The sequence below is a fragment of the Leptonychotes weddellii genome, chromosome 5 (genome assembly GCF_054177405.1).
Source record: "Leptonychotes weddellii isolate Sample4059 chromosome 5, ASM5417740v2, whole genome shotgun sequence".
Lineage (NCBI taxonomy): Eukaryota > Metazoa > Chordata > Mammalia > Carnivora > Phocidae > Leptonychotes > Leptonychotes weddellii.
In genome coordinates this window covers 104,776,169-104,786,616 of record NC_138373.1, presented here as the reverse complement: position 1 = coordinate 104,786,616, position 10,448 = coordinate 104,776,169, and the positions used below count along the sequence as shown (strand labels likewise).

At 45.3% G+C, this 10,448-nt stretch overlaps 1 long non-coding RNA gene across 1 annotated transcript; it reads right to left on the bottom strand.

The window, feature by feature from the left end:
* Positions 1-1,152: 1,152 nt before the first annotated feature.
* On the bottom strand, positions 1,153-4,384 carry LOC145721798 (uncharacterized). The gene is made up of 2 exons (XR_014145710.1): positions 3,128-4,384; positions 1,153-2,082 (listed from the first exon to the last, which is right to left on the bottom strand). It is a non-coding gene; the product is annotated as an uncharacterized LOC145721798 (long non-coding RNA).
* Positions 4,385-10,448: the final 6,064 nt, after the last annotated feature.

Sequence of the window (10,448 nt, the reverse complement as noted above, 5' to 3'; positions counted from 1 at the left end):
GCATCATACTCTTGTGTACTTTTATATAAAACAATCACATTACGTTACAAATCACAATAGCATCTCCCTAGATCTAAGTTTCTCAAAATATAATGTCAAACAGTCTCTATCCAAACTCTTGGCTGCTTTGTTTAAAAAGGTAAATTCCGGGGTGCCTGGGTGGCTCAGTCAATTTAGTGGCTGCCTTCAGCTCAGGTCATGATCTCAGGGTCCTGGGATCTAGCCCCGCATCAGGCTCCCCTCCTCCCACTCATGTGCGCTCTCTCACTCTCTCTCAAATAAATAAAATCTTAAAAAAAAACAAAAACAAAACTTCTCTGGGCTTCCTCATGTATAAAATAGGAATAATGAAAATCTATCAAATAAATAAATAGATAGATAAAAAAATAAAAAGGTAGATTCCTAGTCTCCCTCTCGGTAGTAAATCGGTGAATCAGATTCTCTGGGGTGAGGCTTGAGAACATGCATTTTTAACTAATTCTTTCAAGCTGATTAGTCCCTAAGGCAAAGTTTAAGAAACAAAAAGGGATGAAACTGTAAAGAAGAAACAGAAGGGAAGAAACTTCCTGGATGTTAGAAACTGCATTAGTCATCTTTGTAAACCAAGCTCTGGAGATTCTAACAGCTGTTTAATGTATTCAGCAAAAGACCACACCTAAACTTGCCGGGGATGGGGGTGGGTGGGGGAGGAGCTAACATAGAGCGGTCCTCTGAATGTTTCCTGTATTATATACGTATTGTCTAACTTAATCCTTTCAATTAATTTAAATTGCCATCCCCTTTTACAGATGAGAAAATTGAGGCTCAAATACTTGAATTATGATGGTTCTGTTTAGTTCCAAAGCCTGTGTTTTATTCCCATGGTTCTAAGCTAGTTTATCCCTGAAATGGGAAATAGAGTTTGATTTTATCCTAGGTACTGAGAAAAAGGTCTACTTACTGATAAGAGAACAAATGGGCATGATCCATCTTGTCCAATTCATCTGTGAAAACCTGAACAAAATTTCTTTAAACAAAACTAAGATAAATTCTAAAAAAATGAATAACTTACTTCAAGGTTTCTCAAATCCCACACATGCCAGTGTCTGTCTACATAACCATTCGTGAAATCATTTAAATAACTCCTCATGACTGTGTTTAAAAAGCAACATGGGTACTTGAGAGATGTTTTACTTCAAAATCAATCGTAATAGTACAGGCACTAAGTGGTAACATTCCAGAGTGGCAGTCAAGGTTCTTGTGGTCTGCCCTTTACTTATTCAGGTTCATCTTCCATTCTCTGTTGGACTCTTCCCCCAAAGCATTCTTTCTTGGGTCTCCATAGTCCAGAACCACAATTTACTCAGCTTACCCTCCTTCTGGGTTACCAACTCTTCCTCTTATCTTTGATAAGAATGACTTCTCTGGGCGCCTGGGTGGCTCAGTTGGTTAAGCGACTGCCTTCAGCTCAGGTCATGATCCTGGAGTCCCTGGATCGAGTCCCTGGATCGAGTCCCTGGATCGAGTCCCGCATCGGGCTCCCTGCTCGGCGGGGAGTCTGCTTCTCCCTCTGACCCTCCCCACTCTCATGTGCTCTCTCTCATTCTCTCTCTCTCAAATAAATAAATAAAATCTTTAAAAAAAAAAAAAAAAAAAGAATGACTTCTCTGAAGTCTTCTCCTAACTCCCCCAGATGGAATACTCTGTCCACTATGTTTTTATATACCTCCATTAGAGGTATCTAAATATCCAATCTCCTCCAACTAGATAAAAGCATTCTGAGGGCCTGGATAATGCCATTTCACTTTGTATCCTCAGGGCCTAGCATATAATTGACACCCAGTAAACAAACACTTAAGTGAAAGAAGCCTAGTCCCCCAAATCCTGAATAGATCTCCAGATAATACAATGCCAACTCTCAGCCTTCAGTTGTTTGCCTTTTACAAATTAAATCATTCTTCCTGATTTTGAAGCCACTCTTGTTTTCATCAATTTTTCACTTGGGGCACCTGGCTGGCTTAGCTGGAAAGGTATGCGACTCTTAATCTTGGTGTAGTGAGTTCCAGCCCCATGTTGGGTGTAGAAATTACTAAAAAAATAAACCTGGAAAAAAAAAATTGTCCCACTTAGCAATCTGGTAACTGGGAACATTTTACAAAATAAAATATGCAGATATTCAAAACCTTCCTTTTACACCATCACTGTAAACTTCCTTCTCAGTTAGCTTTCAACTACAGCTATTAAATACAAAACAGACTTGGGGCACCTGGGTGGCTCAGTTGGTTGAGCGTCTGCCTTTGGCTCGGGTCCTGATCCCAGGGTCCTGGGACGGAGCCCCACATTGGGCTCCTTGCTGGGTGGGGAGCCTGTTGCTCCCTCTCCCTCTGCCTGCCGCTCCCCCCGCTTGTGCTCGCTAGCTCTCTCTGTAAAATAAATAAATAAAATCTCTTAAAAATAAATTGATAAATACAAAACAGACTCATTTTTTTGAGAGAGCTCGCACACACACATGAGTCGGGGTGGGGCATGGGGGCTGAATCTCAGGCAGGCTCCACGCCCAGCACAGAGCCCTACACAGCTTCTCCATCCCACGATCCCACAACCCTGAGATACTAACCTGAGCTAAAACCAAGAGTCTGATGTTTAACCAACTGAGCCACTCAGGCGCCCCTAGATTTTTTTTTTTTTTTTTTTTACCTGTTCTGCCTACTCTAGGATAAAGAAGCTCAGGAAAGAAAAAGTAAGAGAGAGTCCCTGATAATAAAGTATCAACAGTCTTCTAAGCAAGAAAGCTTCTCTCAGAGCAAGAAAACAAGCCTAGAGTTTTCACATCATGCTATCTAGGGTCATCTGAAGTGCAATGGTGACTGGAGAAGCTGGATGGATCATCACACACATCCCTCAGTCTTTTCAGGGCCCTGAAAAGGCAAAAAACTAAGAAAAGCACTGTAACAAATCTGGTTTCTGTTTGGGAAGCCCAGAACCTGTTGATGAGAAATCCAGGACTGAGTACAGATATTATTATTATTACAGATATTATTATTATCATTATTTAAAAGGATTCATTCTTTATAAGGAAATGTACCTTTGCTATGTCTTTATTTCCTTATTTGAGAACCATTGTGGTTCATCCCTGTCTATTCTGTACCTTGTACTTGGAAAGGCCTCTGTTCAGTCTGGCAACCTCTTGGTGGCTCTGGCGATCTTGAAGGCCTGGAGGGGGAAGAAGGGCTTGGGGGTTGGGAGGGGAAATGAGAGTTTTTGAGAGTTGGGAGGCATGGTCAACAACACAACTTAGTTATTGTTGGAGCTGAACCCTGGCCCAAACTTCTCGAATATTCTTCTCTGAGGGTTGCAAGATGACAGGCCTGACTTTAAACCCAGCTGATGGTCTCTAGAGCTTGAAGACACTTTGGCAAACAAAAGCAGAGGTGGTTTGAGGTGGTGGGAAAGAGAAGAGGAAGATCTGAAACTAAATTCCACAACCCATCTGCATTCTAGAGAGCTAGAGAGGCAGGCTCAGGCACCAGGAAGGCTCAGAGAGGAGCCTAGACCCCAAACTGAGCAAGCGGACAGCTTATCTGAACATTTAAATCTGCCCCCTATGGACTCCGGCTTGAAACAAACGCATAATCAAAACATTTTCCTCCCCTAAAATATCCAAACCCTTCAGATTCTTCAGGGATCCTTAGCTCACCAGACCTGGAAGCATGCCAGTGCTTAATGCCAATGTACCCACCAGTTACCCCTACCCAGACCTCTGCACCCCAGGGGTGACTGCGGTCCTGCCTGGCAGTTTAGCATTCTAAGAAGACTAAAGTTCCTCTTTTAACCAAAAATGAAACAGTTTCCTCTCCTGGGACAAATAGTCCTGAGTCCCCTCCAGAGTCCAGAGCTGAGTTACACCACTCCCAGCTTTCCATTCCCAGAAAGGAAAATGGCCCCAACACGACAGGCGCGTCAGGACTGGAAAAAGGACCTGGTCTCCCACAGGCTGGAGGAAGGAAGGGGAGGAGAAGGGAGGGGGGCCGGCCCGGTTTCCCCCTCCCACGGAACTGGGGCCACCCTAAGGGCGGGCGGAGGGCCGGGCTGGGGGAGGAGGGAGCTGGATTCATAAACAAACCCGCCTGGGCCACGAGGTGCCCAGAGGAATGGGGTGGGGTTTGCCGGCCTCTCGGGCCCAGCCTGGAGCTGGAAGTCTGGTGAGAGCTGGGCTGGGCCTCTCCACCCCCAGTTTCCGGAGAGGGGTGGGCCCTCTGGCTCTCCCCAACCACAAACCCCTCCTTCCTGCTTTGCCCTCCCTCCCTTGGGCCGAGAAGCCAGCTGAAGTTCGTACAGGCAGAGGCGTGACACCTAACTTCTCGTCTCTTTTTCCGGAAGTTTGCACTGTCCCCAGGACTAGTGGGTGGTTCCTGTGGGGAGAAGGCCCTGGAACACCATGTTCATTCCTTCCTGAAGTGGCCGGGAAGACGGTGGAGAGGGAAAGGTGGGAGGGGGAGGGAGCTTCACAGACTTTTGCCTCCAAGAGGGGTTTTCCCACCACTGCCCTGTTGCTGATGCCCAGTTTAGAGGTAATCTTTACCAAAGCCTGCCTTCTTTCTGCTCTCCCATCCCCCACCACCGCAGGTGCTCAGACGTGCCTGGACAAAGGTCCCTGGGAGCCTCCCAGGAAGCCTCCCTCTTCAGTCACTCACAACAAAACTAGTGACTAACACCTGTAGATAGTATAGTTATCTCCTTACTGATTAGGAAGTACATTCAGGACTTGAGAAATGTGCCCAACCAAGGTCCCATGGCAGAATGAAACTCTCTGACAACAATTCTACTTCTCTGGCATTTCCAGAAGTATGATGATGCACTTAACTATTGGTGGAATGTGAACATTTCTTTATGTATTCTTGTAATTAATTTTATTTTTTTTTAAAGATTTTATTATTTGAGAGAGCACAAGGGAGGGAGGGGTAGAGGGAGAAACAGACTCCCCACTGAGCAGGAGCCCAATGTGGGGTTCAGTCCCAGGACTGGGATCACGACCTGAGCCGAAGGCAGGCGCTTAACTGACTGAGCCACCCAGGCGCCCCTCTTGTAATTAATTTTAGAAAGAAATTGAACTACATACCAAACCTATCATTTCAGAGGGGGTGTTGTTATGATAAAGAAAAAATGGTATACTATGGAACAAGGGAAGCCTGATAATGTTAAAAATTATGCAGGTGGAGTGGGAATGATTGAAGGTCTGGGGAGATAAACTGTACATTCTGGTTTCACCATCTAACATGTGGCTATTTCTAAGGAAGAATGGAAATTCTTAAGTGACTGGCTAGCTTAGATGGTACACAAGCTTCCTTCCATTCTATATATATATATATATATTTTTTTTTTTTAGATTTTATTTATTTATTCATGAGAGACAGGAGAGAGAGAGTGAGGCAGAAGCAGGCTCCTTGCTGAGCAGGGAGCCCGATGCGGGACTCGATCCGAAGGACCCTGGGATCATGACCTGAGCCGAAAGCAGACGCTTAACCATCTGAGCCACCCAGGCGCCCGCTTCCTTCCATTCTAAAGTTTAAAAGCAATTAAAGAGTACTATAAGGCAGGAACCGGAAGCCAGAGAACAAGAAACACTGAGCTAGTAGAGTCAGGAATTTTCTTGAGCCACAGCCACAGCATCACCAGGCCTACCATCAAAGGGCCCGGAGCTGAAGAGGAAGGTTTCTTGCTCCCTGCAGTGGAGAGTGCAGGACAGCGTGAACAGGTCCTGGAATGGTTCCACCCCCAATCCTGGGGGATTTTGCCTGGTTAGTCTCCTCATTCCTGCCGGATGCACGCGGGCCTGAAGGGAGGCACTGCTACCTGTGTAGTGTCTGTCGCAGAACTCTGCTCAGTCCTGCTCAAGGACAGCCAGTCCAAGCTGCCAACCTCAAGCTGATGCTTCTCTCAGTGCCTCCTCCCAGACCTCAACCCACTCTTTGCCTGTACACACCAGCAGCCATGGAGGTTGGGGCTCAGTTGGAGCTCAGCTTCCCCGTCCATAGGGGGTTGACTGCCTAGGTCCCCTGAGGCTTAGCCTCCTCTCAGCTTCAAAAACAGAGTCAGACCACCAGACACGTGCATTATGTGTCCCTGATGTAATGTAATAGGAAAACTGCATCACCTACCAAGTATTCTTTCCAAAAATATGGAACCTGAATCTAAAGGAGTCTTTAGATGTAATCGCTGGCTTGCAGAAAATATGGGGGCTGGCGGAACAAGGTAAGTGGAAACACAAAGAAACAAATAAGAAAAATCCCAAAGGTAGGACATTATACAGGGCAATTGACTGTTTATTCAACAAGTCAGTGGCATGGAAAAAGAGGAGGAAGGGCTGTTCTTGCTTAAAAGACACTCAAGAGGCAAAACAATCACATGCAATATGATCCTATTTTGAACAATCACTTGTTAAAAGACACTCCGGGGACAGTTGGGAAAATTTGAATAAGGACTGGGTATTACATGATATTAAGGAATGATTGTTAATTTGGGGGGCATGATAATAGTATTGGGATTATATAAGGACATGTTCTTTTAGCAATGCATATTGAAATATTTAAGGATTTACTGTCATGTCTATAAATTATTTTAAAAAATTTTATTTAGGGGCGCCTGGGTGGCTCAGTCGTTAAGCGTCTGCCTTCGGCTCAGGTCATGATTCCAGGTCCTGGGATCGAGCCCCACATCAGGCTCCCTGCTCGGCGGGAGGCCTGCTTCTCCCTCTCCCACTCCCACTGCTTGTGTTCCCTCTCTCGCTATGTCTCTCTCTGTCAAATAAATAAATAAAATCTTTTAAAAAAAATTTTATTTAAGTAAACTCTACTCCCCACGTGGGGCTCAAACTCAAAGACCCCGAGTTCAAGTCACATGCTCTACTGACTGAGCCAGCCAAGCGCCCCTCATGTCTATATCTTAGGATACTTATATTTATTTTTTTAAAGATTTTATTTATTTATTTGACAGAGAGAGACACAGTGAGAGAGGGAACACAAGCAGGGGGAGTGGGAAAGGGAGAAGCAGGCTTCCCGCAGAGCAGGGAGCCAGATGCGGGGCTCCATCCCAGGACTCCAGGATCATGACTCGAGCTGAAGGCAGATGCTCAACCGACTGAGCCACCCAGTTGCCCCTGTTTTTGTATTTTATAAGTTTTTTTTGTATTTTAGTATTTTTGTATTTTATAATATATAATTATATAATATTTTATAATAAGCCCCCCATGCGGGCTCTTACAATACTTTTAAAAAGAAATAACTGGGGGGGGGGCGCCTGGGTGTCTCAGTTGTTAAGCGTCTGCCTTTGGCTCAGGTCATGATCCCAGGGTCCTGAGATTGAGCCCCACATCAGGCTCCCTGCTCAGCGGGAAGCCTGCTTTTCCCTCTTCCACTCCCCCTGCTTGTGTTCCCTCTCTCACTGTGTCTCTCTCTGTCAAATAAATAAATAAAATCTTAAAAAAATAATAAAATAAAATAAAAAGGAATAACTGGTTGGGGGAGGGAAGCAGCTTCAGGGTAGGGAAGCAAATAATAATAAAGGAATAACTGACCTAAATGTGGCAAATATTGAAAATCGTTAAGTCCAGATAATAGTTCTATCAGATTCATTTTCTCTCCTCTATTCTGATTTAAATCATTTTTTAATAATACAAATGGTTAACATTTTTAAGTTATATACTCATAATAGTTAAAATACCCACCGAGTTCTCTCTCCTTTTGCATCCCCAGTATCAGGCCCATGGCCTCCTTTTCTTTCTGCTGGAGTACACGTCTTCTCACCTATTCTCTCTTTTCCCCTTGCCACATCAGCTTATGGCACAGTGCCAAAGACATGCCACCTCTTGCCACACAGCTCAAGATTTGGTGGTTTAGAGGACAGAAGTAGAACTCTGAGGCTTCTTTCACAGTGTCTTTTTAGAATCAGTTTCTGGGTGGTGGTAGCCAACTTGGGGGGAGACACTCTCGCCCACCACTGAAGCCACCCATTTCTCAGCCAGCCAGGAAAGGACTCAGGGAAAATTGGGCAATCTCCCCTGGGGCAGGCTTCTGACCAAGGCTGAGGAGGGAGGTGGTAGGCTGGGGAATTTCCTGCCTCGCAACCTGTGTGATTTTTTTTTTTTAATCTCCCACCATTCCATCTCCCCCCACCCACCCCAGACCAAGGCCAATCTCTCCCCTGTGCTCTTTCATTCAGTGTCGAACATTCTCCATGCAAGAGATGGGGCTAGACTCTGCAGGAGATGAGATGAACAAGACATGGTCCTCCCTCAAGGAACTTGTGGCTTAGTAGAGGAAGCCAACTCATACTCAGCTAATTATAATATTGTGTGTTAGTGCAATGAAGGATCCCTTTTTAAAGGGCCTGGTGCCCAGTTTTCTCCCCAAAAAACTTCTGTCTTCGGACTCCTGCCCATTCCCCTCACAGCAGTAATCAGCCATCAACCGTGCCAATCCTGTCTAAAAATACCTGTCAAATTCATCCCATCCTCTTTCCATATTCCTAGTCACTGCCGCCTTATTATCACCGCCTTGTTAGGCGTCCCCACCCACTGCCTACTTCAGGTGGTTACTGTAGAGAATGGATTCCTTTTCTCCAGGTTGATCTTCAAAATAGGCTCCACGGCCCCCAAGGAGTCTTATTAAGAGAGAGCTCATCATCTGGTGCAAGTGAAATAAAATCTTCCCGGATACCTTTCTTTATTATTTATTTATTTATTTATTTGTTGGGGGGGAGGGGCAGAGGGAGAAGCGGACTCCCTGCTGAGCAGGGAGCCCTAGACTCTGGGGCTCAATCCCAGGACCCCAGGGTCATGACCCTAACCAAAGACAGACGCTTAACCGACTGAGCTACGCAGGCACCCCTCTAGGCCCTACCTTTCATCTGGAGATGTAAGTGAAGCTCCAGCCATGTCCACTCAACTATTTACCCTTCACAAAATAGGCCAAGTAGTTTCCCCTGTGACATCCCACTGATGCATACACAGGTATGTGCCTGGAGTGCTCTTCCCCCACAGTAATTCAGGAACTCACCTTTCAAGTCTGAAATCAAAACTTCATCTCTGGAACCCTTTCCAGAAATAGCCCTTCTCTCCCTAGAATTGGCCATGCTTCCCCACGTGCCCCCATTACAACCTCTGCTGTCTTCCCTCTTGCAGCCTTCCACATTTTATTGCACTTACTTGTTTGTACATTTATAAACATAGGGAGTGAAGTCAACCTGGGTAGTGAAGCTACAGGTCAGAGTTCACATCCAGGCTTAATAACTGGGCAACATGAGGCAAGTTACTTAACCTGTCTGAGCCTTAGTTGCCTCATCTATAAAGTGAGGATACTATTACTTATCTGGAAGGGTTGAAGAGAAATAAATGAAAATGTGGCAAGTCATTTTTGCTTTCATTGTGGTTGTTATTGTTGTTTTAATCTGTTTGGATTTGTGTGTGGGTGTGGAAAAGAATTTTTTTTAATTTTTAATTTAAATTCCAATTAGTTGGGGCACCTGGCTCACTCAGTTGGTAGAGTATGTGACTCTTGGTCTTGGGGTTGTAAGTTCGAGCACCACAGTGGGTAAAAAGATTACATAAGTCTTTTTTTTTTATTTGTCAGAGACAGAGCATGAGCAGGAGGAGTGCCAGCAGAGGAGGAGAGAGAAACAGACCCCCCACTGAGCAGGGAGCCTGATGCGGAAATCGATCCCAGAACCCTGGGTTCATGACCTGAGCCGAAGGCAGACACTTAACGACTGAGCCACCCAGGCACCCCTAAAAAAATAAAATCTTTTTTTTAAAGATTTTATTAATTTATTGGACACAGAGAGAGAGAGAGAGAGAAAGATCACAAGTAGGCAGACAGGCAGGCAGGCAGAGGGAGAGGGAGAAGCAGGCTCCCTTCCGAGCAAGGAGCCCGATGTGGGGCTCGATCCCAGCACCCTGGGATCATGACCTGAGCTGAAGGCAGATGCTTAACCGACTGAACCACCCAGGCACCCCAAAAAATAAAATCTTTGAAAAAAAAATCCATTTGCAAGGACTTGGATGGAGCTAGAGAGCATAATGCTATGTGGAATAAGTCCGAGAAAGACAAATACCATATGATTTCATTCATAGGTGGAATTTAAGAAACAAAACAAATGAGCAAAGAGGAGGGGAAAAAAAGAGAGAAATCAAGAAACAGACTCTCGAGCGCCTGGGTGGCTCAGATGGTTAAGCGTCTGCCTTCGGCTCAGGTCCTGATCTCAGGGTCCTGGGATCGAGTCCCGCATCGGGCTCCCTGCTCCTTGGGAGCCTGCTTCTCCCTCTGCCTGTCTCTCTCTCTCTCTCTCTCTGTCTGTCTCTCATGAATAAATAAATAAAATTTTAAAAAAATATTAAAAAAAAACCAGACTCTTAATTATAGAGAACAAACATGGTTACCAGAGGGGAGGGAGTTGGGTGGGGGGATGGATGAAAT